The sequence below is a fragment of the Leptonychotes weddellii genome, chromosome 10, assembly GCF_054177405.1.
Source record: "Leptonychotes weddellii isolate Sample4059 chromosome 10, ASM5417740v2, whole genome shotgun sequence".
Taxonomy (NCBI): Eukaryota; Metazoa; Chordata; class Mammalia; order Carnivora; family Phocidae; genus Leptonychotes; species Leptonychotes weddellii.
Genome location: NC_138378.1, coordinates 97,211,168 through 97,239,002, shown reverse-complemented (window position 1 = coordinate 97,239,002; position 27,835 = coordinate 97,211,168). Strand labels below are relative to the sequence as shown.

Below are 27,835 nucleotides of genomic sequence, written 5' to 3'. Positions count from 1 at the left end.
CCTAAATGCCTATAGGGCTGACAGATAAATGGAAACCGGTAGAATGTATGTTCTATTTAAAATGGATAGCCTCTTTTCACCAGGAAAAACATGCTTTAGTATGGCCAGATTTTTCTTTTCTGTTTCTTTTTTTTTTAGGAAGCCAAAATCACTGATTTTTTTTTTATTATGTTATGTTAATCACTATGCATTACATCATTAGTTTTTGATGTAGTGTTCCATGATTCATTGTTTGCGTATAACACCCAGTGCTCCATTCAGTACATGCCCTCTTTAATACCCATCACCAGGCTAACCCATCCCCCCACCACCCTCCCCTCTAGAACCCTCAGTTTGTTTCTCAGAGTCCATAGTCTTTCATGGTTCGTCTCCCCCTCTGATTCCCCCCGTTCATTTTTCCCTTACTACTATATTCTTCTTTTTTTTAAAGAAGAACTTTGATAAGTTCTTTATAGATTTTGGATACAAGCCCTTTATCTGATATGTCATTTGCAAGTATCTTCTCCCATTCTGTCGGTTGTCTTTTGGTTTTGTTGACCGTTTCTTTTGCTGTGCAAAAGCTTCTTATCTTGATGAAGTCCCAATAGTTCATTTTTGCCCTTGCTTCCCTTGCCTTTGGCGATGTTTCTAGGAAGAAGTTGCTGCAGCTGAGGTCGAAGAGGTTGCTGCCTGTGTTCTCCTTTAGGATTTTGATGGACTCCTGTCTCACATTTAGGTCTTTCAACCATTTTGAGTCTATTTTTGCATTGGTGGTATAGTGTATAGTGGTGAGCATATCTGCCTTCCAAAATCACTGATTTTTTAAAATGTGAAATCTGGTGTTTTATAAATATCATAAAACCAAACAAAATTGGGGTCATACTCAATATGAATGTCAGAGATAAAATGAACAGAAAAAGAAACTAGAAATTACAGATAACAGAGAGAAAAATAATCACTTTTTAAACTCTAATTAACATAAGTAGAAAGATTAGAAAAGTATTACATCCATAAAAAAGAACAAGATGCTATTAATTTTTTTAAACATGAAAGAACATTTAAAATGAAAAATAGCCAAAAATACAAATTAATGATATGGAAAAAATCAATTAAATAAATGGAAGATAACATCAAAATAATCTTTCAGACATTATAATAAAAAGGCAATATGAGAAAAAAAAGAATTAGATGATCATTCAAGTCTTTCTTCCATATTATAGGAATTTTAGGAAAAGACAAATGTGAAAATGGAAAGAAAAATTGTCATATCAGTAATACACGATAATTTCCCAAAACTGTTTGAAATGGGTTTCCAGTTTGAAGAGACCCATCAAATGCCCAAGAGAATAAGTTTTAAAAGATACACTTATCATTGTGAAATTTCAGAAGACAAGAAATAGACAATCCCAAGATCTTCAAGTGAACTTCAGTAGCCCTTCAATGCAGAACCACAGGTCATAAACATGAAATAGGTATCAGAATGATGTCAGGTTTTTCAGCTGTAATCCCTGATTCTAAAATGCCTTCAAGCCTTCAAAATTCCGAGGGACACTGATTTTCAGTCTACGATTCTAAACCAAGTCAGAATAGTGTGGTGGTAAAATAGTCATTTTCTCACAAGCGAAGATTTAAAAATTTATTTTCTATGCTACTTTAAATCAAGAAAGAAACATATGTATGAGCCAAAAAACAGGAGATCCAACAAAGCAGAAAGCAAGTAGAATTACCAAATCCATAGGTGTCTTGGAGAGCAACCATTTCAGACTGACAGGAGAAGAAAATTTATGGGAAGAGGAAGGTCTAAGGTATAGATGTGAAGAATGCAGAGTTTAGGTTTTACTGAGGTTAAGTTTTACTAGGATAGGTGTTTTGTTTTGCAAGACAGCTAAAGAGAGGGAGGAAGGGAAGAGAAGAGCTGAGGCTTGAGGATAATTACAAGAAGTTATGATAATTATAAACCAAAGAATTATGCTAAGAAGGGATAGAAGACCAAAAGTTGGCATAGAAAGCAAATTATAAAACTTTGCATATTGAATCCTCAACTCTCTGCTAGAATCCAAATTGATTCTCTGTCATTCCATCAGCATATCTGCCTGGGTACTCTGCAGTTATCTTAACATTTCCAAAAAAGAAGACATTTCCCCAAACAATCTTCTCTTGTAATCCCTCTTTCCATTAATGGTTTATAATCCAGAAAAATCCTAGAAGTTATGATCCTTGTCTTCCAACCAAAACGTACTAGACATACTATAAACATACTCATCTTTCCAGGTGTTGTCTTAATTAAGGTTCTCACCATTTCTTTACTGTTGTTTTATAATAGCTTCCTTCCTTTGCCCCCTGCTCCTAGTTTCTCATTCTTTCAATACATGCTCTACATTGATTTTATTATTCCCTAACAAAAACCCTTTAGTAGTTTTTCTGTTCCCATAGAATCAAATTCATCATATCTAGCAAAGTATTTCAACAGAATTTCAGTCTGTTTAAAGCTTCATCTCCTGTTACTGCAGTCATCCTAGAAAAATTGAAATCTCTCAATATACTCTTTCTTGTCTCCATGTCTAACAAAAGTACCCAAAAACTGAATGGGATTGAGAAAACAATTTGCCAAGAGATTCATCCACTTTTAGCTACAAAGGGCCAGTTCTCATGATTCATGTATTAAATCATTGAACTAAGGTTATTGGAACAGTGTCAACACATGTATTCTTCACAGCAACTATGATTTTGGAATTACTATTGTAATTTTACAGATGAGAAAATTATTCTCATGAAAGTTAACCAGTTTGATCAAGATAAAGAAATAAATGATACAAAAGCCCATGTTTACCAAAATCCCCTGTAATTTAAGAGCTCGTGTTTCACAGATGGCATGATCTTATATACAGAAAATCCTAAGGAATCCACTAATAAATGAGTTCAGTAATGTTGCAGTGTAAGTCAAACCCAAAAATCAATTGTATTTCTATACACTAGCAATAAACAATTCACAAGGGAAATTCAGAAATTATATTTACAGTAGTATCAAAATAAAATATTTTCAAATATATTTAACAGAAAATGTACAAAACTTATACACTAGAAACTAAAAAATGTTATTGAAATGGATTAAAGAAGACCTACATAAATGGAAAGACATCGCATGTTCATGAAAAGACAGTATTATTAAAATGGCAATACTCCTCAAATTTGTCTATAGATTTAGTGCAATCCTTATCAAACTCCCAGTTGCTTTTTCAGAAACTGAAAAGGTTATACTAAAAATCTGTATGGAAATGCAAATGACTCTTAATAGCCGAAAAAATTTTGAAAAAGAAGAAAGTTGGAGGACTCATACTTCAAGGTCTCAAAACTTACTACAAAACTGTCATAATGAAGACAGGGTAGTACTGGTATAAAGCTAGACATAGATCAGTGAAATAGAACTGAGTGTCCAGATAACTCCTGACATTTATGACCAATTGATTTTCAACAAGGATGCCTACACAATTCAATGGGGAAAAAAGTCTTTTCAATAAATAGCACTGATACACTGCCACATGCAAAAGAATGAATAACTCTTACTTCACCCATGTACAAAAAATTAACTCAAAATGGATCAAAGAATAAATATCAGGAGCTAAAACTAAAGAAAGCATGCAAAATCTTCATGGCCTTGAATCAGGCAATAGTTTCTTAGTATGGCACCAAAAGCACAAGCAACAGAAAAAAATAAATTGGGCTTCATCAAAATTAAAATCTTTCGAACTTCAGAGGACAGTATTGAAAAAGTAAAAAGGTAATTCACAGAATTCAAGAGAATATTTTCAAATCATATATCTGATTAGGGATGTGTTTTCAGAATATATAAATAACTCTTAAAATTCAATAATAAAAAGACAGTAAAGGAAAGGGAAAAAATTTAAAAATAAAAATTAGCAAAGGATTTGAATACACATTTTCCAAAGATTTACAAGTGGCCAATAAGCACATGAAAAGATGTTCAGTATCATTAATCATTAGAGAAATACAAATAAAAACCATAATGAAGTATCATTTCACATCTGCTAAGATGGTTATAATAAAATTTTTAAAAAGCTAGAAAATAACAAGTTTCCATAGGATGTGAAGAAACTGGAACCTGCATACATTGGTGGGAATGTAAAATAGTACAGCTGGCTTGGCAAACAGTTTGACAATTCCTTAGAAAGTTAAGCATAGATGATGGCCCAGCAATTCTACTATAAGTATATGCCCAAGAGAATCAAAAACATATTCACACAAAAACTTGTACATGAAGTTTATAACATTATTCATATGGCCAAAAGGTGAAAACAACCCAAACGTCCATCAATAGATGAATGAATACACAAAATGTGGTATACTCATATAATTGATATTACTTGTTCATTGAAGGGAACAAAATGTTGATAATGCTACAGCATGGATGACCCATGAAAACATGATGCCAAGTGAGAGAAGCCAGACACAAAAAGGCCACGTAATATATGATTCCATTCATATGAGATGTCCAGAAGAGCAAATCCATAACAACGAAAAGTAGATTAGTGGTTGCCAGAGGCTTTGAAGGTGGGTGATGAAGAATGGGGAGTGATTTGTAATGTACAAGAAGTTTCTTTTGGGGGTGATAAAAATTAGATAATGATAATGGTTGCAAAAAATTGTTAATATCTTAAAAATCAGTGAATTTTATCTTTCAGTAGAGTGAATTTTGTAAGTACGTAAATTACATATCAGATTTTTTTTGTAAATGGTTCATTTCCTTCATCTTTGTTCTACCAGTGAACCAAATAAACTGGGACTTTGTTGGAGATTCTAAGGGGGGGGGGTATGAATCTGGGAAATAAAATAGTTTTTAGCATCTGACTTTAATAAAAACAAACAAAAAATGGACCTCCTCTTGCAGAGCTCAGAAGTACAGCAAGCATATCCAGAATGAGCAGTAGGAAATAGGATAGGTGTTGTACAGTTGGACTACAGGATGTGTATGGGGAGTGGTAAGCAGTGCTTGGGAAAGGACAGACAAATGAATGAAAGGTTAAATGGCCTTTCATGAAAGGATGAAGTAATTTGACTTTTTAATATGGAGCAAGTAGTTTCAAAAACTAGCATTATTTAAGAATCACCTGAGAAACTTTTGAAAATATTCCACTTCCCGCAGTGCTATCACTTCAGAGCTGCTGATTCTGTCCATCTCATAGGGGCTAGGAATCTGTAGTTAAAATCCCCTCAGGTGATTCTAACAGTGGGTCTCAGAAATGCTTTGGGAGGCCATGGCTATTTTGAGAGTGCTGATAAGGAAGGACAGGTTCTGAATGAAAGCCATGGCAATGAGAGTGTGAAGAAAAGAAGAAAGAGAAGGACATTTAGAGAGGCCTACTAAAATTCATTCCACACTTTTTTTTTTCCTACATATTTTTATTAAGCATCCATTCTATATGGAACACGGGGTCTAAAATGTTAAAATCAATCTTCTTGCAGCCTTTATTCTATTTGACAAAATACAGTATGTATGGAAGAGTAAGAATTTAAATGATAACTCTAAGCTTTCTAGCAAGACTAGCTGGATAGGTGGCCTATGTTGGCCTCATTCATTAAGGAATAAAATAATATCAGGAAACCTTTATGTGTCAGGTAAGGACTTTACACACATTCACGCTTTCATTCCTCACAGTAAGCACATCTGTATTTTAGAAATGTGGACCTGTGCCACAGGGAGGATGGTGGGCTGCCTCTTGTGCCTTAGCTGGGGGGTTGAGGGGAAGAGTGGGGTAGAGCCAGAATTTGAACCAAATAGTTGACTCCAGAGAGAGACTATAGTAAAGTCAATGCTTTTCTTAGCCACAATCTCATTTTTATTGGGTTAGTCTATCCCACTTTGAAGCAGAAGACCTCCAGCTTGTACTTTCTCACTCTCTTGGCTTCCTTGCAATAGGTTTGGCAGTGTAAGCTTTTCAAACCAAGAGGCTCCTTGGAGTTAACACTATTTCAAGAGTTGATGGAAAAGCAAAAAAACATTTCAGGGGCATAGAGATGAAAGAAAGACCTTTTTGTAAATCCCCTTCCTTGTACCATTTCATTCCCTGTTATTTGCAAAAATGAAAGCAAGGAAGAGAGAAGCACCTACCAAAACTCAGCAATGTGGGCAGTTAAATAACGTGCCAATGCCCTCTTCTGTCTTTCCCCAACTGCCAAATAGTACTTTGATCTCTAGTTTTCAGTCAGTTCCTGAAATGCTCTTAGAACTCAGTTTTTTCTGTCCTCTCTCAAAGACTTAACCTCCTCCTTACTTCCAGATGCCCTCATATCTTGCTCAACTCTAGAACCAGCACAATCTCCATTTTTTTTTAAAGATTCTATTTATTTATTTGACAGAGAGAGAGAGCACAAGCAGGGGGAGTGGTAGGCAGAGGGAGAGGGAGAAGCAGGCTCCCTGCTGAGCGGGGAACCGGACATGGGACTCGATCCCAGGACCCTGGGATCATGACCTGAGCCAAAGACAGACACTTAATCAACCGACTGAGCCACCCAGGCACCCCCCACAATCTCCATTTTAATAACATCTCAATATGCACAATTTCCTACAAAGCTAGCCCCTAATTCCTCCAATGCACAGCTGTCTCTGAGTCCTCCTTTGTTCTTGAATCTTCTGCAGCAATTAAGGAGGGAACTAAAGGGCCATTTTGTGAGTGGAATAGTGCTGATCAGGGGCAAGCAAGATGGAAGAGAGTGCTTACTTTTCTCTAACTTGCTTTGATAGAGCTGCTCCAGAGCTGCATGTGTTACAGTCTCAAGCCTCTTAATAGTAACCAAATTAAACTCTAATTAAAAATAGTTAACTTCTGCTTTATGTTCACTGTGTAGCCAGCATTTTTTTTTTTGACTGCCAGCATTTTTTTTTTTGACTGCTCTAAGTGCAGTCTGCCATTTAATCCTCTCAACAATCCAGTGAGTTGGACTCCTTTATTATCCCTATTTTAGAGATGAGAAAACTGAGGCTCAGAAGAGTTAAGAATGATCTGTAAAGGTCATACAAGTATTAATTGAGAAAGCCTTGATTCAAATTCAGAACTGTTTGATTCCATAGTGAGCACACATTAACAGTATTAGATCACTTTTATGTCAGATAATATAGTTTTGCCTGCAAATAACAAAAAACCTTAGATGAGATGGGTTAACTATTTCAAATAACAAGAAGATTAGGGTTACACGTTTCCAAGGTTAGTTAAATCATGAGGTCTCCAATGTCAAGACTCTGGGTTATATTCTCAGAGATGTTTTGCCTTTCTCTTTATGATCGTAGGATGGCTGCCCTGGTGCCAAACATCATCTCTTCATTTGACAACGTCCAAGGGCAGAAAAGAAATGGGGAGAGTATCTCTTCCTACATGTGTCTATTTTTATCAGAAAGAAAAATCTTTCCCAAAATTCCCCAGCAAACACTCTCTTCTAAGTCGCGAGTCAGAGCTGGGTCACTTGCCCCATTCTCACCGTTTAATCAATCATGGGCAAACAACTACCCTGCCTTGTTTAGTCTACCCATGATTCACCCCATGGAGCCCAAGAAGGTATCTACCTACCCTGAGCACATTGCCATCCACCTGAATTCCTAAACAAAATCAGAAGCTGTTAATAGGAAAGGACAGGGTAAGTGGCTGTTGTATAGACAACCAACAGTGTCTCCTATGCATTACCTTTTAATTTTATGCTTCATCTCTCCTGGATTCATCAGGATTTCCTTCACCTATCCAGATTGCTACTCTCCAATGCCAACATGAAAATACACCACAGATTCTGTACTTTTGTAAACAATGAGGAGAAAAAAATTTGAAGTATGAAAAATTTGGTGTATTTTAATCAGGTAGAAAATATGTGAGTCGAGGCGCCTGGGGGCTCAGTTGGTTAAGCAACTGCCTTCGGCTCAGGTCATGATTCTGGAGTCCCAGGATCGAGTCCCACATCGGGCTCCCTGCTCAGCAGGGAGTGTGCTTCCCCCTCTGACCCTCCTCCCTCTCATGGTCTCTCTCTATCATTCTCTCTCTCTCTCTCAATAAATAAATAAAAATCTTTAAAAAAAAAAAAAAGAAAATATGTGAGTCAAATGATAAATATATGACTATTATTCTCAAATAATTAGAATGTAGGGCTAAAAACAAGTCAAAGTACCTTTCAATTTATAATATTTTCACTCTGTTTCACACAACCCCCTTTTACTGCTCAATACAGATATTTCATAGATCTTTATTTTCTCTTATAAACTTCTTCCTTCTCAAAATTTCTTCACAATCTATCTAGTTTTGTAAGTTATTTATGGATGAGAGAGAGTCTCTAATTTTTTCTGTTATTTTCTAAACTTCCACAAAAAAAAATGTTATTTTTCTGCTATTTTCCAAACTGGTCAAATATTGTCACAAAATGTAAATTTACCTGAATAATTGAGAGTTTATGTAATTGGGTAAGTCATCACATTGAGACATTCTGATTCTAAAAAGTTGATTAATTGGAACCTTCTCAAACAGGAGACTATTTTATGTATGTAGTGTGTGTGTGTGTGTGTGTGTGTGTAACACATGAATCTCTTGCCCCTGTTGGAACCATTTAGGGACAGAGAAGCCTACTGTGATCTTTCATCTCTCGAAGTCCTGGCCCATACATGTCATTGCAACCACGTTTATTTTCTTGCTGCTCCTGGAATTTGTCCAGGTTGCCCTGACTCCACTAATCCCCCTTCCTGTTTTATTTTTAGACATACATTAAAATTTATTTTTTATGGAAATTTACCTTTTTGGGAGGGCTAGGTACACTATACTTTATTGATGGTACATGATAAGGTAGGGATCCCCAAGTCCCCCCCTTCTTCAGGGGGTCTGGGATGGAAACTGTGGAAGTTGGGAGATTCTCAGTGTGTTAGGGAATGAATTGGGGCAGGACTCCCCAGCAGCTGAGGGCCTCTCTCTCTTCCTCTTCCTCTCTTCCTAGGGCTGGTGGACCAGGAGGCTCTTACTTCTTGAGGGCCATGTGAACCATAAGGTCCACCACCCAGCTATAGCCAAATTCATTGTCATACCAGGAAATGAGCTTGACAAAGTGGTCATTGAGAGCAATGCCAGCCCCAGCATCAAAGGTGGAAGAGTGGGTGTCACTGTTAAAGTTGCAGGAGACAACCTGGTCCTCAATGGAGGCCAGGATGCCCTTGAGGGGGCCCTCCAATGCCTGCTTCACCACCTTCTTGATGCCATCATATCTGGCAGCTTCCTTCATGTGGTAGGTTAGATCCATGACTGACACTTCAAGGTGAGGACACAGAAGGCCATGCCAGAGCTTCCTATTCAACTAGGGATGACCTTGCCTACAGCTTTGGCAGCACCAGTAGAAGTAGGGATGATGGTCAGGCAGCCCCTCAACCATCATACCACAGCTTCCCAGAGGGGCAATCCACAGTCTTCTGGGTGGCAGTGATGGTGGCATGAGCTGTGGTCATGAGTCCCTCCATGATGCTGAAGTTGTCATGAATGACCTTGACCAGAGGAGTCAAGCAGTTGGTTGTGCAGGAAACATTGCTGACAATATTGAGGGACTTGTCAAACTTCTCATGGTTCACACCCATCACAAACATGAGGGCATCAGCAGAAGTGGGAGAGATAATGAACCTCTTGGTTGCACCTTCAAGTAAGCCCAACCTTCTGGTGAAGACCCCAGTGGACTGCAGGACATGCTCAGCACCAGCATCACCTCATTTGATGGGTAGGATCTCAATCCTGGAAGATAGAGATGGGCTTTCCATTAATGACAAGTTTCCTGTTCTCAGCCTTGACTGTTCCATGGAATTTGCCATGGGTGGAATCATACTGGAACATGTAGACCATATAGTTGAAGTCAATGAGGGGATCACTGATGGTGACGGTATCCACTCTGCCAGAGTTAAAAGCAGCCCCAGTGACCAGATGCCTGATATGGGCAAATCCATTTACTCTGACCTTCACCTTCATCTCTCAGGGACATGGCCGGCACTACACCAGAAGATGTGTCTGTATGTTGAACCAAGAGGAGCAGATCACATTTTCAGGTTAAAATGAATAGTAGAAATGATCTTGCCAACCTCTTCCATTTTATACACTAGGAAACTTGGGCGTGGGTGGAATGAGGCTGCTTGTTCATGGTCATGCAACTCTTTATTGCTTTGAGAGGGTTTCTGCTCCCCCAGACCAGATGAGAAGGGATAGGAGAAGGTCATGGAGAGTTAGTGGGGGCAGCAGTGGAAGAGGAGAGGAGCAATCTTAACTAGAGAGGGTAGGAGTCCCAGAATGGATGTCCAGGATGGAGAGAATTTCCAACTCAGGCCCAATGAAACTTGGGTATCATGGACTCAGTATTTACTTTCCCTTGAGTGTAAATCATCTTCTCACCAACCTATGGATAATTTGCCTCTAAACAGCACTCAGCACTTTAAACCACCCCTATCCCAGTTCAGTGCTGCTGGGTAATCTGTTACTAAACCCTGCAGGGTAAGCAATTTTGCTTTCTGCCAAACTCAAGAAAGAAAGCTACATAGGAGATTCCATTGCTTGTGTCTCTTTTGGTTGCAAGTGATTGAAACTCTTATTTCAATTGCATATTAAGCAATCAGGTTTAAGTAACCAAAAATGCTACCAGGATTCTCACTCACTATCCCTTATCTTTTCTCTGCACATCAGCCTCATTATCTCATATTGATGATGAACTTGGTAAGAACCTCACAGCTTCACCCGCAGAGGAGAACTGACCTGTACTTTCTCTAGTTTCATCTTCAAAAAATATTAGGTCATGAGCACATTCCTCCACCAGAAAAAGAAAAAAAAAATCCAAAAGAACTCCAGGGAGGAGGTGCCTGGGTGGCTCAGTAAGTTAAGCATCTTCCTTTGGCTCAGGTCATGATCCCAGGGTCCTGAGATCAAGCCTCATGCCGGGCTCCCTGTTCAAAGGGGAGCCTGCTTCTCCCTCTGCTCATGCTCTGTCTCATTTTCTCTCTCTCTCTCTCAAATAAATAAAATATTAAAAAAGAAAAGAAAAAGAAAAAAGAACCCCAGGGAGGATCTGGGGTATGCAAGACCTCAGCAGCTGCCATTCTACTTCTGGAGACCTTCTCAGTAAGGATAGCAGAGGTGGTGCTGAGCAAATAAAATATGAATTGTCTACAGCAAGCTTGCATTCAGGAGACAGTGAGGACAGAGTCCTCCCATTCAGTAACTATTTCTTTAATCTCATGGGATTATGATACTTTTTCAGGGCTTTAAAAATATATAAGTAGATATAAGTGATATTGGATTACATTAACCAAATAATTGATAACAAATCTGATATAGAGAACCAAATAAAACAAATGTAAAATTAGAGCAATAAAAATCAGTCACTTAAAAGGATCTTTTCATTTCACCACAGACATACCATTTTGATTAAAGTTGTCACATTTACTGCAAAATGAACTTTGAATTCCTATAGCATGTCAATAATAACTTAAATAAATATATGTAATTGTTTTTATATTAGTTGCATGTAGCTTAGTTGCATTTGACATAACCTCCCAATATTCTGAATATGGATATACACTCAACAATTTATCATTATAAATTTATAAAATTTATTTTTGTAAGTATTAGAAAACCCAACTCAAAAGAAAATTTAATCATGAATCATAGTGAGTCCTGAAGATAGTGGTAGCTCCAGCCTTGAGTGTTTTGAAATTTTCCTGACTGGTTTGGACTCTGCCTGATATAAAAGTAAATTTCCCTCCCTCTTCCACTCCATGCTGATCTCTATATTTCCCATTTGTTTAATGTTTACTTAGGCATATCTAAAATTTTACATATCTTTATGCTGAAAATTAAACAGAAATGTCTATTTCTTTTTATAGTAATAGATCACACATTATTGGATAAGGTTCTCAGTAACAGGAAACAGTATCAAATATAGCTGGTTTAAGCAGAAAGGGATTTATTAGAGAGCACTAAGTACCAGAGTTTCTGGAAAAGCCACAGAGACAGATTTGTATTATATGCAGTCCAAACTAAAAGGAGCCAGGAGAAAGGCTCATCTACACCACAGACTATTCTAGCAGAAAATCTACTGCTGAGACTACACAATTGGGCAGCCAGAATACTGGGACTCAACACCTGAATCTATGCCATAGCTGCCCCAGAAGGGCCAAATGTCCCCAGCATCACTCATTAAAGCATCACTGACCTTTCCGCATATAGCTGTGTCTCACCTTGCTCTTCCTTATCTCATTATGTCAGCCCAGGAGAACCTTGGCCACATCTGGAACCCAAGATTCATGTGAGCTTGGGAAATACAGTTTCTGCCTTTCCAGTCTCACAAGTACACAAAGGCATACTAAAAAAAAAAGAGAGAGAGAAAAAAAAAAAGTTAGACTAGACCTTGCATAAGCCAACACAGAGTATCTGCCTCACAAATCTGTACAATTTGTTGGCAATTTTCTCTTTCCACTTAACAGCTTGATGTTTTTCTGAGTCAGTACACATAAAGCCATGTGATGGTTAATTTTATGTGTCAAATTGGCTAGGCTATAATATCCAGCTGTTTAATCAGACACTAATCAGGGTGTTGCTGTAAAGGTATTTTGTAGATGTGTTAATATCTACAATCAGTTGGCTTTAAGTAAATGCATTACTCTTGATATTGTGGGTGGGAGTCATCCAATCAGTTGAAGACTTTTGAGCAAAAACAACAAACGTCTGTCATAACAAATAAAAGCTCAGGTGCATCACAATAAATGCTTAGTCCTTGATGGTGTAAACCTGACATGGGTGGGGCAGTCCCTCCTCCATATTGTAACTGTGCCATCTGGGACACAGGCCCTCCAAGGCCCACATGGAGAGGAAGAGAAGAATGGGAGAAGTCACACCTCTTCCAACTGCCTCCACATGTCGGTCCTTTTGCTTAGATTCATAGGCCAGAAGTAGTCGTGCGATCCCAAGCTCATTGCAAGGAAGTTTGGGAAATGTAGATAAGGCTATGGATATTTGAGAACACTAACAGGTTCTGTCATAAAACCTTCCATTGCTGAAGGACGTTTAATTAAACCATGTTAAATTCATGTTTCTTTAAAAATATATATTGTTAATAGGAAGGGAGAAAGGGGAGAGTAGAGGGAGTAAGGAAAGAAGAAAGGATATTCTTTATAGGTTATTTCATTCCTATAGGTTATATTTCTAAATGGAATAATGGGACAAATTCTTTTCACATTTTAAGTTTAACAGATACTTGAAAAGTAATTTCTGATAATGTGTAACAGGTTCACTCCTACCAGCAGTAGGAAAGCATTTGTTTCTGCACACCATTATCATCACTGAATGTTAATAATATTTTAAAAGTTTTCCATTCTCATGATATTTTCAAGTTATAAATGTTTTTATTAGTTAGGTATAACATATACTTATTGTTTATATTTCACTTTCTGGAGTTGCCTGTACATACAATTTGCCCATTTCTCTATTTGATGGTAGGATCTTTTCTTACTTTTAGAGAATAGCTTTATTTATTTTATGGCAATCTTGCCGTTATGTACCTTTGTTTTGTTTGTTATCTCTTGCAATCCAGACCTTATATTTATCTGCTCAAATCCGTTACATTTATCCTTTATGACATGTCCTGTTTAATTTAGGAAATTCAATCAAAACCAAAGTTATAAAAAAAAAGTCTGCTATAGTTTTTTCAGATACATTATATTTCCTTTTTCTAATTAGTTTTTTCATTTATCTGAAATTTATTTTTAAATTGTATGAGTTGAATATCACTTTATTTTCTTTCAAATCAATGGTCAAATAGCTAAAAACTTTTATTGAGTAGCCATTCTTTCCTCTATATAATAGAATAGAATCTCTAATGTATATTTAATTCCCATATATACTGAAGCTTATTTTGGGCCCTCTGTTCAACTCTGTTGCTTTGCTTGGTTATTCCTTTTCTTAATCTGCACATTTATTGCAAATTTTAACATCTGGGATGAGACAAATCCCCTTCTATTACATGTAGTCTTCAATATTTTCTTAGCAATGTTATACTTGATTTTTTCATATGGTTGTGGACATCTGTGTTTGTCTGTCCAGTTTCACTTGCCTCTCTTCACCACCCTGTTCTATATCTTAGGAGGCTGGCATCTGTGGACTGCTTCACTCTGAATCTCTTGCCTGTTGCCATTTGGCTTTGGTCAAGGAGAGGCACCCACATGAGACTGAAGGGCAGATATGGCATTTATTCACTCAGCTCCTTCCCAGCAGGACTACCAGTCCCTCAGTAGCTTCCGTCCAATGGCCAAAGTTCTTGTGGGGTGGTCCTCTCCTACAGCTAGAGTTAGAACTCTCTGGTTGCTAGTCCCTCCCCTTTCTCATTGGTTAAGGATTCATGATGGTAATGTGAGTCTAGGGCTTTACCATTTCTGCAGGTTCCACTTCACCCTACCAAAAACTTTGTAAATCATTCCTTTATTAAACTTCCTTCAATTACTCCCTTTGAAATTTGAGTGTACCATCTACTTTCTGCCACAAAGCTAATGATATACAAAGGAACTATGAATGGAACACAAGAGATACCACTGGGACTATTCCTGGAACCATGTGAAATGCATATACTAATTTGGGAAGGATTTATGTTTGTTAGTAAATCTTCCCATTGAGAACATCATCACTTTTCATTTCATTTGTCATTCAATAAATGTTTTTCTTTAAACAAATTTTTTAAACATTCTTGTTAGTTTATTTCTATTGAGATTAGAATATTTTTTATTTCCATTCTAACAGGTTTTTGTTACCATAGAGGAAAATCATTAAATATTTATCATGTTTACAGATAACTTACTGTATCCTCTTATTATTTACAATGATTTTTTCTGACTTGTGGAATTACCTAGGTATACAAACAAATCATATGAAAATCATGATAATTTTATTTCTGATTTTAAGTGTTGATGCAACTTACTTACTCTCTTGTTATGCTGCATGAACCAGAAATACAAAATAAAACTGAAAATAATGATTTATTAGAGCCTTCCCTCTCTTTTATTTGATTTTAATATCAATTACTTTACTATTTCATCATTTATTAGGATTTTTCTTCTTTCTTCTGGAAAATAATTTTCATCACTTTTATTCCCAATTTATTTATTTTTTTTACTTTAAATCAGTTGTTTTACTTAAATTACTCCCCAAAATCTGTTGATAGTGAGAGGGTTTTTTTCCCTATAATTTAATATTACAAGTCGTATAGTTAGATCTTAGCTTTGAAACATTCTTGCATCCTCGTAATAAACTATTTGGCCACAGAATATTATTATTATTTTAAAACACTCCTGTGATTCCATTTGCCAAGATCACAGTTGGGATATTTCCATCTATATTCACAAGTGACCTAGACTAAATTTTGTACTATTTTTTCAAATTTTTGTGTGAGGGGTTTTGTTCACTTTATAAAATGAATTTTTGAAGCTTTTTTCCATGCTCTGGAAAAGTCTGAATACATAGAAAATGCCTGTTTCTTGAAGGCTAGCTAGAATTTAACTATAAAACCAACCAAACCTTATATATTTTAGTGGTAGGTTGTTAGTACTCTTTTACACACACACAACATAAAAATATATATGGCTATTGTTCTGTTCAAATACTTTATTTCTTCATGAGTAAATTTTATTTATTTTTTTTATTTTTTTTATTCTTATGTTAATCCCCATACATTACATCATTAGTTCTAGATGAAGTGTTCCATGATTCATTGTTTGTGCATAACACCCAGTGCTCCATGCAGAACGTGCCCTCCTCAATACCCACCACCAGGCCAACCCATCCTCCCACCCCCCTCCCCTTCATGAGTAAATTTTTTATTTTATTGATTGCTACAAATCATTTCTTCACTTGCTTTTGCTTTCAGTGTTCCACTCTACTTTTTATTTATTTTGTTTTTCAATTATTTTTAGATTTAACTTTATAAATTTTATTATTTTGCTTTCTTTTACTTTTCTCTTTCCTTAAGTTGAACACTTAAACATGCATGTTCTCTCCCTTTTGCTAATAAGCTTCCAGGTTATGCACTTTTTTAAACTTAAGCCATATCCCATAGATTTCAATAATTAGTGCTCTTATTCCTGTCAACTTCTAGATTATTTCTAATTTCACTTTTGTTTTTCTCTTGACCCAGAAATTACTCAAAACCTTCTTAATTTCAGTTGCAGTTGTTCTAAAATTTGATTAAACTTTTACTTATCTCATTCTTGAGATGTTGTTCTTATTTTTGTTAAAATTTTGGTTTGTAACCAAAAAATGAGATCCTTTAAATAGCCACATTTTGGAACTTTTAAGATTTATTTTTGTGGTCAAGTACATGATAATTTTATTGTAATTCTTACATTTTCTGTGTGAAATCCTTTTAATAGCATTACTTTTTTTCCCCCCCAATGATCTATCCAATTCTGAAAGAGGGGTATTGAAATTGCACTGTTCCTGAATACTCTGTCAGTTATCAAGTTCTTGTCTCTCAGTTCCAAATGTACCCTTCATTGCCCTATTTGTAAAACTGGAGCTGGATGCTATAAACGTTTCTCCTTTGACACCTGGCATAATAATAGCCTTTGTCAGTAGACGGTGGTGGAGGGACACTGCACAGTCACCCTAGGTAGCTTCTAAGCAATTCAACTTCACCGCGTGGGCAGCCTCCTGGCAACTTTTGTTGCTATTCCAACAGGCAGTTCCTGCTTACCAGCTGCAATCTGCCATACCGGTACCATACCGGGCTTTAGTCACATCCTTTATCGTGATATCTAAATCTTAGGCTGGGGTAAAGAGTGAAGTGAGGGAAGTAGCTTTCCCAAACTCGTTCCTTTCTTAGATACTCAGTCTCAGCCCTTGGGGTGGTGGCTGTTCCCTTTATCTGCCCTTCCAGCATTCTGTAGAGCTCACTTTACTTCTTAGTAGCTAATCTCCTGTTACCAGTTAAAAATTCTTTATATTAAACTTTATATTAAACTTTCTCTATTCAAATTGCAATGTGATTATTATCTCCTGACTGGACCCTTTCTGTTACATATACCAAGTAGTTTTGCAGCTTTTTAAAAACTTAATTACCGGATGATGTCTCTCTGCTACATTTGATGCTTTATTTTTGTGTGGAATTCCCCATTTTTTTGATATCATAATGACCACCCCTTTTTCTTTGCATTTACTATTTATATCTTTGCCCTCCCTTTTATTTATAACCCTTGTGGGTTGCTGTTGTTGTTGTTGTTGTTGTTTTATTTCTGTTACATCTCCTATAAAAAGCAGACAGCTGGACTTTGTCTTTTAATTGGAGAATTCAACCTATTTACATTTATTGTGAAAAGTGATATGTTTGTTCTAATTAAAATTAGAAGTTAACATCTAATTTTATTTAACTTCTTTATTATACTCTTTCCTTTTCTTATGCTTTTCTACTTCCACTAGCTTGAACAAGTTGTGTGTGTGTGTGTGTGTGCTCTGTTTATTTTGTTTTGCATTCCAGTTGCCCCTAATAATAATTTAGAAAAAGTAATGTTTCTCTATTTGCTAGTTCATTCGCATGTATTTTAAACAGTCATATTAAAACCCATATTTCTCTGAGATTTTATTAAAATTAATAGTACCTTTACCATTCCCCACAATGATGGGACCTTAAGAATGTTTTACTCTCTCATTCATTCATACCATTTCCAAATCCTAGATTTTGTGAACTACTTCAGAAATGTAATTCCATATTATTTTTCACTTTTTCCTTTAGAGTATGCCTTTTCTCGATATACTTACTCAAAAGTGATATTACAATTTGCAATCACTTTATTCTCATCCACGTATTTTACTAGAGTCATTGCTCACTGCTATATCTTGTATTCTTTATTTTCCATTTGCTTTAGATCTCTATTCAAATTTACTATCATTTATGCTGGAGTACATCCTTGAGTAATTTTGAATAAGAATATGAGTAGAATACTTTGAGTTCCTACATATCCAAAAAAATGCCCCTCTTTTGTCATCATATGAATGATAACTTTTCTGAGAGTAGGATTTTTATGCAACAGTGCCTTCTCTCTCAAAAGTTTATAAACATTATTCCACTAGCATCTAGTGTGGCATATAAGAAGTCAAAGTCAAACATTCCTTTTCCATTATATTCAAACTTTTTTATCTGTCTGAAAAATGTATATTTTTTCTCTTTCCACAGAGGCCAGAAATTTCACAAAGAAATGTCTAGATGTGTGGGGGTGCTTTTTTTTTTTTTTCCATCACGTCTGCCTGACATTTAGTAAGCCTTTTGATCTTCATATCAGGGAGTTGAAAATTATTGCTTTGATTATTGATTCCATTTCCATCTGCTCCATTTTCTCTTGAAATGCTGATAATTTGCATATTACTTCTCTTAGGACTGTCCTCCATATCTCTTATATTTTCAGTCATGATTTACATTGCTTAATATTTTTCTTTTGTGTTGAAATATAGTTCCTCCATTTAACCTTCTGATCACAATCTCAGTTTTCAGCAGTAATGATTCTGTTTTTCACTTTTAATGGTGCAGTCTCCCCAATCAGAGCCACTTGTTTCCATTTTTCAGCTTTGTCTCCTTCCTGAGCTTTGCATACTCCTGTTAGAAAGTGAAAGTCTCTTCAGCATGAGCTTTCACCCTGGCTCTTCAGCAGTGGTAGGCTGCCAGGCAGTGAAAGATATCATGAGATTTTCTTTGCCAGAAGATGGGAGGTGACAGGGCTAAATCAAGTCCTCTCCACTAGGGCTTAGGTAGGAGGCTCTACCAGTATAGAGAACCATACCTCCCAGCTATGTGGAAAAAGAGTAATTCTACCCTACCTAGATATTTCTCTCAGACAACTAGTATCAGCAGGCAAAGTATTTCTTCTGGGGACTGCATAGTGTAAGAAGATAGGTTGGTTCTTCTGTATGTGTTAGCTCAAGTGTTTCACCTAAGTGAGCTATGAGGGAGAGATTTTCACTATGGGTTTTGCCACAGATGTAGAACCACACTGAAATGACTGGATCCTTGGTCATCTTGCATTGACAACAGTGGTGCCCTGACGTTGCATCTTGTCATCAGTGAATCCGAAGCCTCAGATGTCACATTTGGGATCTTTTCCACCTTTTCCAGTTTTAGGGTAGACTTAGCTTAGTAATTCAGTACCCCAACAGAAGGGAAGTCATGGTGATATATGCTCAGGGCATTTCCCCTGTTGATGTTAGTCTTCATTGTTTTGGTAAGTCTTGCTACCAAAATATTTTTTTTTACAAAAATGTTTTACGACATTATTTACAAAAATTTCTTTTTGCAAAATATTCAAACATTTGAGAACTACACAATGCACTTTGGGAAAATTGCTATAATTCACATCCCATTCTACTCCACCCATCCCAGCCCCAAATCACCATGAGTGATTTGGTATGATTTTTCTTCAGGTTCTTTTTCTGTGTAGATACTAATATGATAAGTATAAAATTTATAGTCAAAATCCTAAGCAAATTCTCTTCATTTTTATAATGAGTTCATACCTGGCTCTGAAATCCCAGCTTACTTAATGTGAACATATTACTCAGATCAATTTCAGGATTTCTTGCAATCCAATACAGTGATTTCTTGATGGCTTCAGGTTTATGAATCAGTTACATTCTAGATTCATATTCATTTCCAGGATTTTCCTCTATATCTACCTGTTCTCTTACTTGTCTATATTCTTAAAGCCTGCTGCCAAATAGGTTAGTAAGTGTATTAGTCAGGGTTCTCCAGAGAAACAAAACCAATAGAACATATAGAGAGATACATAAGAGAATATTTATTATAGAAATTGGTTCATGCAGTTATGGAGGCAGAGAAGTTCCATGATCCGACATCTACTAGCTAGAAAGCCTGAGAAACTGGTGGTGTAACTCAATCCAAGTCTGAAGGCCTAAGAATTCGGGGGCTGATGGTGGGAGTCCCAGGCTGAGTCCAAAAATCTGAGAAGCAGGAGGGCAAGAGAAGATGGATGTCTCTGCTCAAGCAGAGAAAGCAAATTTGCCTTTCCTTCATCTTTTTGTTCTAATCGGGCCCTCAACAGACTGGATGATGGCCACCCACACTGGGGAGGACCATCTGCTTTACTTAGTTCACCAACTGAAATATTAATCTCTTCCAGAAACATCTTCATAGACACACTCAGAAATAATGTTTTTACCAGCTATTTGGGCATCTTCTAGCCCAGTCAAGTTGATGCAGAAAATTAACGATTCCAATAAGAAAAAAGAGATCATTTTTAGACTTGGGCCATTGTTAGGACTCTACAGATACACCCCTCCCATCTGTGCCCACACTTCCTAGAGCTTCCTCAAGCTTTCAGCCCAGCTGGTGTTTCCTGGAGTAGGGCTTCTTGGAGATTTCTACCACATATGCTGACTATCTATGACCTAGGATGTTCTCTCCTCACCACTACTATGCAGTTATGATTTTCCCCTCACCTCATACTTCTTCATATATTTGCAGGTCTCCTGACCCTGCCCCTCTGCTACTTCTACATCCCACTAAGACAATTTGGTTTTGCCCATTTCTTTTGGAAGTCAGAAGAAATGCTCTCCTCTCTCCTACTTCTGCTATCTCCACATGCCGCACAGCCATTTCTTCTGCTCTTCATACCTTACAGTCTGGAGTACTCCAACTAACTTCCTACCTGAAGAATTATACAGATTTTCCTAATCTTAGTTCTTTAGTTTTTCTCAAAAAACAGGGGAAAATCTGGTTTTCTTCTCTCCTTCCTCCCATTGTGTACATGGCATGGGGAGGGGGTGTTGGAAGGCAGAAAAAAGCAACCCACTTACTTCATTTTATCCCAGTTCCTCCTCTTCCTGCCAAATTCAGCCAAGCTTTGCAAATGTGTCTTTACTTTCACACTAGGAAAGAAGAACAAAACTAGCAGTTGTCATAACAAATTATTGTTATCAAAGTATTGGTCTACCACAAATTAAAACCTTACATAGCAATAAAGCATATCAACATTTTATTGTTGAACACCCAGATGTGCTGGCCTCCTGTGGATATTAGCTTTTTTCTTCACTCACCTTGAACTAAACATTGCATGGGACATACTTACACTAAAAAACTGTTCATTGTTTATCTTAAATCCAAATTCAGCTGGGTATCCTGTATGATACCTGGCATGTCTACATAAATCCCATTCAAAAAGGCTGGTCAGCCTCCTGATCTGTCTGCCTTCTCAATAATCAGCACCTTCCCCCATAGCATAAAACATTTCTGAATGCCAGTCTTTCTTTCATATGGCTCTGCCCTCCTCGGGATACTGGTTTGGTAATTCATCATTAGTTTGTATGTTTGTTTGTTTTTCAGTACCTTAAAGCAGATTTTTAAAATATATTTGATCTGTTATCTATGAGTTCAGTGAAAGAGTTGACATGCATTGCCCACCATATCTGACAATAATAAGTCTTCATGTTTATCTCTGAACCTGTATCTACTGTGGTCCACAAGATGTTGAAGGGTTTGGTTGCTACTCAGGTGATACTGGAAGTTTTATTTTTGACCTAATTGACCATCCTGGATGCAATGTGAGGTTGTGGGCCTACCCCCCACAAGACCCTGTGCTGGCTATTGAACACTTCTAATTGAGGGGATGTACCTCCTAGGACCTAGTCTGTATGACAGTCAAAGGGATGATCACCTCTGGACTACTTGCAACAACTAAATTGAGCACTGAAGTTTCAAAGACCAAGCACCAAGGGGTGCCTGGGTGGCTCAGTTGGTTAAGCGTCCAACTCTTGGTTTCAGTTCAGGTCATGATCTCAAGGTCATGGGATTGAGCCCCATGCAGTCAGGCTCCAAGCTCAGCACAGAGTCTGCTTGAGATTCTCTCTCTCCCTCTCCATCTGCCCTTCCCTCCTGCACTCTTGCACGTATGCATGTGCTCGCTCTCTCTCTCTCCAAAATAAATAAATAAATCTTAAAAATATATAGAAACTCTGCTTGGGATTCTCCCTCTTCCTCTGCCCCTCTAGCTCATGCACTCTCTCTCAAATAAATAAATAAAATCTTAAAAATACAAAACAAAAACAAATACCAAGCATAGAACACAGTTTTGGGGCCCAGAATAATCAATAAAACCTCCCTCTCTCCCATCCCACAATGTTTCAGGAATAGTGAGAATCTGGGGGCTCCTCCATTTTCTGGCAAAGTACGAATTTTTCCTGTAAGGCTCTGACCTGCTCTAGCCAGACCTAAATCTTCAGGCTCCACCCATATACTTCGTCAAATGGCTACATCCAGACATAGGATACAGTTGAGGTGGGCAGCCTCCCACCTTATATATCCTTCAACAAAGGTTAGGCTTTCAGTTTGAAGAAACAAAGGAACATGCTGTTATAAAGCCATGTTCAGTTCCCAGAGTTGCACCCTGCAGACTTCTGTCTGGTGCCTACAAACTGGTAACATTCCAAGGGTATGTTTTAATCACAGCTTATTTACAAGGAGATCATATTATACATACTATGTTACATTTGATTTACTATCTCTGTGAAATCCTCTTGGGCAAGCACATATAGTCCTATCATGTTCCTTTTAATATGTGCCACTGTGTTCAATTGCATTAATATATCATGGTTTATTTATCATTATTTTAAAATTCAAAAGTAACAAAACTTTTTTTTATAGTCTTGGGGGAAAATAGCCTAACTACATATATTTAATTTAATGAAGTATTGTAAGTGAGAGAATGGAGCTTTTTTAGCTCCACCCCTCAAATTAATATCTGGGTATATTTAAGCATTGGCAGCTCAGAGGTGGCTTCATCAACATTCATCCTAAAGTTACATCCTGGCCACATAGCAAATCTGCACTGGCTACATGGGTCTGGGAACTTGACAATTGCTCATTATTGTTTACCTTGTCCCTAATCACCCCCCCCTTCTCATTCTCCATGGGCTGCCCTAAGAAGTTATGATCCCTTTTAAGCCTGCTTTCCCAGCTTTTCACCGTTTAAGTCATAACATCACTATGTGCTCCACTGAGAAAATAGAGGTATTTGAGTAGAATTTTCCTTACCTTACCTTACTGCAGCCTCTGCTGACCTAAAACATTCTCATCCTTTCTCTTTCTCCTAGCATCTCATCTCACACAAAGATACTTCTCTTCTCTACCCGGACTCCACAAGATGATCAGATGTCATGTGAGTACCCAAATAAGAATACATTTGGTACCCAGGGGGTTAAACCACTTGAAAGTTTAACATGTGTGCCTGGCCTCCAAGGTATGAAAGAGAAGGAGAGTACAGTGAAAGGAAAAAAGGGGGGAGGGGGTGATGTGCAATATATTAATAATACAACAACTAAAACACTGAGCTTCATGATGTTGCAGACTGACAAAAGTTACAGAACAATATTTTGAGTAAATATTCAATCATAGCTCCCAATATCTATTGATACTTAACATTCCAGACAATGTTGTGTGATATTAGCAGTAATTTTTAAAATGGAAACAATAGGGGGACTTCACTAACAGCAGAAAAAAACCCAAGTCTTAATTCTCAAGCCTGAGTCAGATTAATAAACATATAAATTTTATATTATGGAGATTAAAATAATCTTTATAGGGTTAAAGAAAATAGGCACTAGATAGGAGGAAAGATATGGAATCATAAACTTAAACGAATAGCATTCATTCTTTTCAAGTACATCAAAACACATCTTTATTTTTGCCAATGTATATTACCCATTTTTATCATAAATCAGTTTTCTGGTCTGACAGTAATTATTTTATGTTCCCTTTGGGCCATTAGCCACTCACTAATGACTGTCAATGGTCATTATTATTATGCTGTTAGAGAAAAAATATCTCCTTTTTATAATCACTTGTTTCAATTTATTAAAGAGTAATTTTCCTTTTCAATTAGGACATTTATGATGTAGAATATTTTTAAATAATATTGATGATCCAAATAAAACACAGGTAAACATTTTGCAAATTTTAATCAGACATCGCAAGATCATATGTATTTTTGAGTATTCAAACTATATATTACAATCTTTACATAGTAAAGGACTGGATTTCACTGAAGTATTAGGTATTTAATGACTGGAATATTCCATTTGAACAGGTAAAATTATGAGTTATAAACAATTTGAGCAAAGGGTATTCCTTATAAAAGTTTTAAGTTTATTCAATGACTGCCTGGACAAAAAATAAGTTATCTTCTCATGCCTTGAACAGTTCGTAAAGAAATCTTTTTGCAGATGCTTAGGGAACCTGTATAAGGAGTCATTTGGGCTCACTGGTCAAGAAACAGAGCTTCAAAATTAGGCAGACCTGGATTCTAATCCCAACCAGACCACTTGTGCACTATATAACCTTTGATTGATTATCCAAATTACTTAAATTAATTATTTAATTTTTTAAATATTTTTAGAGACCTTCTGGTTTCCCATACATACACAGCAAAGAGAATACCCACTTCATAGCATTGCTGTTGAGAAGATTAAATGAGCACATGTAAACCACACAGCTTTGCATAGAATTCCTTCAATAAATGGTCGTTACTATGATTAGCATAATAATTATTTAAACTGATGTCATTTTATATACTTTGTTTACATTTGCTCCAAAAGTTTGCTTAAAATTAAAGGCATTTCTTGAAATATTAAATGTGCTGAAATTTGCTACATTTACCAATCTCACTTGGATAATGAAAATTTGTAAGTTCATTCATTTTTTTTTATCTTGCATTGTTATGGAAAAAATACTGCACTATAGAAGCAGAGAGCTCAGGAAACCTCAGAAGTTAGTAAGAGCTAATAGCACCTTAGCATAGTTCAAGCCGTGGCGATGCTGAGGGTACATTCATTTGGAGGCAATTACGTTTCCTCTCATTTTGTTTTACTTTTTCATGCTGCCATCCCTGGAAATATAAAGAGCTAATAAGGCTTTTTAAATGGCTGGTGCTGGTAAGTAGTCAAATATTTGGAGGCCAAGGGTCTTTAATCACCTAAGTGCTTTTCAATGAATACTGGTGTGACAAGGGTTCATATTTAATTGATTCCAAAGTGACTTTATGCTAAGTAATGGTTCGCTAAAGAATTTGAAATCGTAGCTACTCCCAATTAAAAAGTATACATCTTCTATGTCAGAGTTGTTACCAGACATGTCAGAGCAAGTCACCGGGTCACTGAGATTCTGCGCACAGAAGTAGTAAATATAAGCGTATCTGTGTGCACTTGTGCAGCAGGAAAGATGAAGGAGGAGGAACTTCCAATTATTTTAAATTTGTCTTATAAATATAAGTGAATTTCCCTCGAAGGTCTCTAAAAGACACAGCTAGTAGAACTGATCAACATATGACATTTTGAGAACTGAATACAAAAACACCAGAGTCATCTAAGCCCGCCAATTACCAGGGCTGGAAATACATGTTTTGTTGCAACAAAATGAATCCCAACAAGGCTTGTGTAGATCTCTAATTTTGCTAGAGGGCACATCTATATTTCAGATATTCATAAGTATTTCTTCTACCATTAGAACTTTTCTATTATTGCAAGAGCTAATGTAACTCTAAGAAGCTCGGTGAGCATTAATGTAGAAAATTACCATCCCCTCACATCGACTTACCACTGCAATCATTATTCTAACTAGAAGCATGCTAGAACAGTTTGAAAGCCAAAAGAGAGTAATCGGTGATTTAAATCACTGGTCTTATTACCTATTAACAGAAACCACCAACAGAAGTTGATTTTTAGGAGAATCAAAACAGCTGGAAAGAAAGATAAGGGGAAAGAAACTTGTGTTGAAATCCTATTTTCACTGAGCCCTTCTATGAAGTTTAATGAGAAGGATGCTGTACTCTGTAAAGACATTTTGATTCCACTTTCATAAAGGTGGAAGAGAGCACTTACAATGACATTTCTTTAACAAACACTTTATTTATGATAAATATTAAATTCAGGCACTGTTGCCAAGAAAGCATTCACACAGGTGATGCATTATTGTTGCATTAAGCAAAGTTAAGAGATTTTAATTGTCTTGGGTAATAATGGATCCGAATTATCTTGAATCACATACCTGTTGCATATTTCCCGGCTAATTATTGCTTTGATAATTACAGTAAAGAAAATTTCTCCCCTCACCTCCACACACGCATGTAACCCAAACACAGACATAAGAGTATAAATATACATACCAGAAGCACACTACTATATCTAAAAAATTTGGTTTTGCTGTTTACAGATGAGTTTAGTAGCTTTTGAAATGCATTCTTGTAAAAAAGACGATTATTCAAACCAACCAACTGGCAAATCATATTGTGAGGACTGACTGTATACATCAAGAAAGTGGTCAAGTTGTTTAGTCTCCTTAAATTTTCTACCTATTAAGAAAAAAAGGTAAATGAGAGTTTGGCTAGTTGACATGTATAAAATCAGTATCTTTGTTAAGAAAAATGTTTTTATTTCATCCTATTTAATATATGAGTTTCATAAACTTAAAACATACTTGACAATATTCTGAGCACTGCAGAGAGTACCAAAGATGCCAACCCTCAAGAACCTCATACCTGTTGAGAAAAGAAAAAAAAAAATAATGCAATAATTGAAGCACAATAGAAACTATGATATTCATGCACTGAAATGATTGCAAATGTCTCACAATTAGAAACAAGAAAGGCTACCTTTGAGTAAAATTGAGTATTTAGAAGTCTGTGAAGAGAAAGCTAGGTTCAAACAGTTCCTTGAAGATTTAGGATTAGGGACTCAGCAAGAAAGGATGATGTACTTCCTTCCTTCAAAATTACTACGTTCATAGAATATTTTCCGTTTTCCCATCAAACTTATATTCACAATATTAGCATAAACTAGAACCAATATACTCTTGACATTTGAAAAAGACGTACTGGAGGACTTTTGATCCTCGAATCACAAATGCTTCACTATCCTAAAAATTTCCCCATAAAATAAAATTGATTAAATATCTTAAGTTGCCCTTTCTGACTCTTGGTAAGATTTACTATATAGAGAAGAAAACTCTGGGGCTGGGTATAAGGAAGGAGGGGCGAGATTCTCTTCTTAGCTCAGAGAATGGGACCCATTCACACAGTAACCTCAGTGAGATAACAACTGGCTTTTGGGGGTGCTTAAGAATTCAGGAAAATCTCTAAGTCCCAAGGGTTTACTATATAAACCAAAGTGAGGACATTCACTTTGGGCACACCTAAATCATGTCTAGAGCTCTTTAAAAAGACAAATGCTTTTACTCCCTTCTGGACATTTTTTAAAATTTCCTATACGATTCTAATGTTCAGCTAGTGGAACCACAGAACCACCTACTAGAAAAAGTTGCCTGACCAAAATGTTTCAGTAAGTCATATTAAAAACCTGTGAGTAATTAACTCTACTCCAACATGTCAGAATTTCCTCCCACAAATATTTCTGAAACACAAAAAAATAAATTTTAATGTCTGCATTGAAATATTTACTTGATTATCAAAATAAGGACACTAAAATACCAAAAGCTTACCAAAGAAGAGTGTGAAAAAAATGCCAGAATCTTCAGAGTTATGATGTCTTTGTGAAAAACATGATTTCAGTCTTTAAGAACTATTTTGGGTATACTCTAATGCAGTGTTGTAGAAATTGCACTTTAGAGAGATAATGCAGCTTTATATTTCCATTTATTCATCATCTGTAATCATATAGTGAACAAAATCTGGTCACAGAAGAGCCTTTCAAAAGAATAAGATAACTTAGGAGAAATGGTAAGTTTATCTCTTTAAGCTAACCTCTTTTAAAAAACCAAATTGTTGCTCCTTATATAATATTATAGAAGTTGACCTATT

The 27,835-nt window shown here is 36.5% G+C and overlaps 2 long non-coding RNA genes across 2 annotated transcripts in view; one reads left to right on the top strand and one right to left on the bottom strand.

The window, feature by feature from the left end:
* The first annotated feature begins 442 nt into the window (after positions 1–442).
* The window catches only part of LOC145715952 (uncharacterized), a 519,543-nt gene continuing 492,150 nt past the window's right edge, over positions 443–27,835 (top strand). The window contains exon 1 of the long non-coding RNA XR_014138268.1: positions 443–715. This is a non-coding gene — a long non-coding RNA (uncharacterized LOC145715952). The remainder of the gene's footprint in view (positions 716–27,835) is intronic.
* Positions 12,165–26,446, bottom strand: LOC145723719 (uncharacterized). The gene is made up of 3 exons (XR_014148974.1): positions 26,186–26,446; positions 20,829–20,900; positions 12,165–12,348 (listed from the first exon to the last, which is right to left on the bottom strand). It is a non-coding gene; the product is annotated as an uncharacterized LOC145723719 (long non-coding RNA).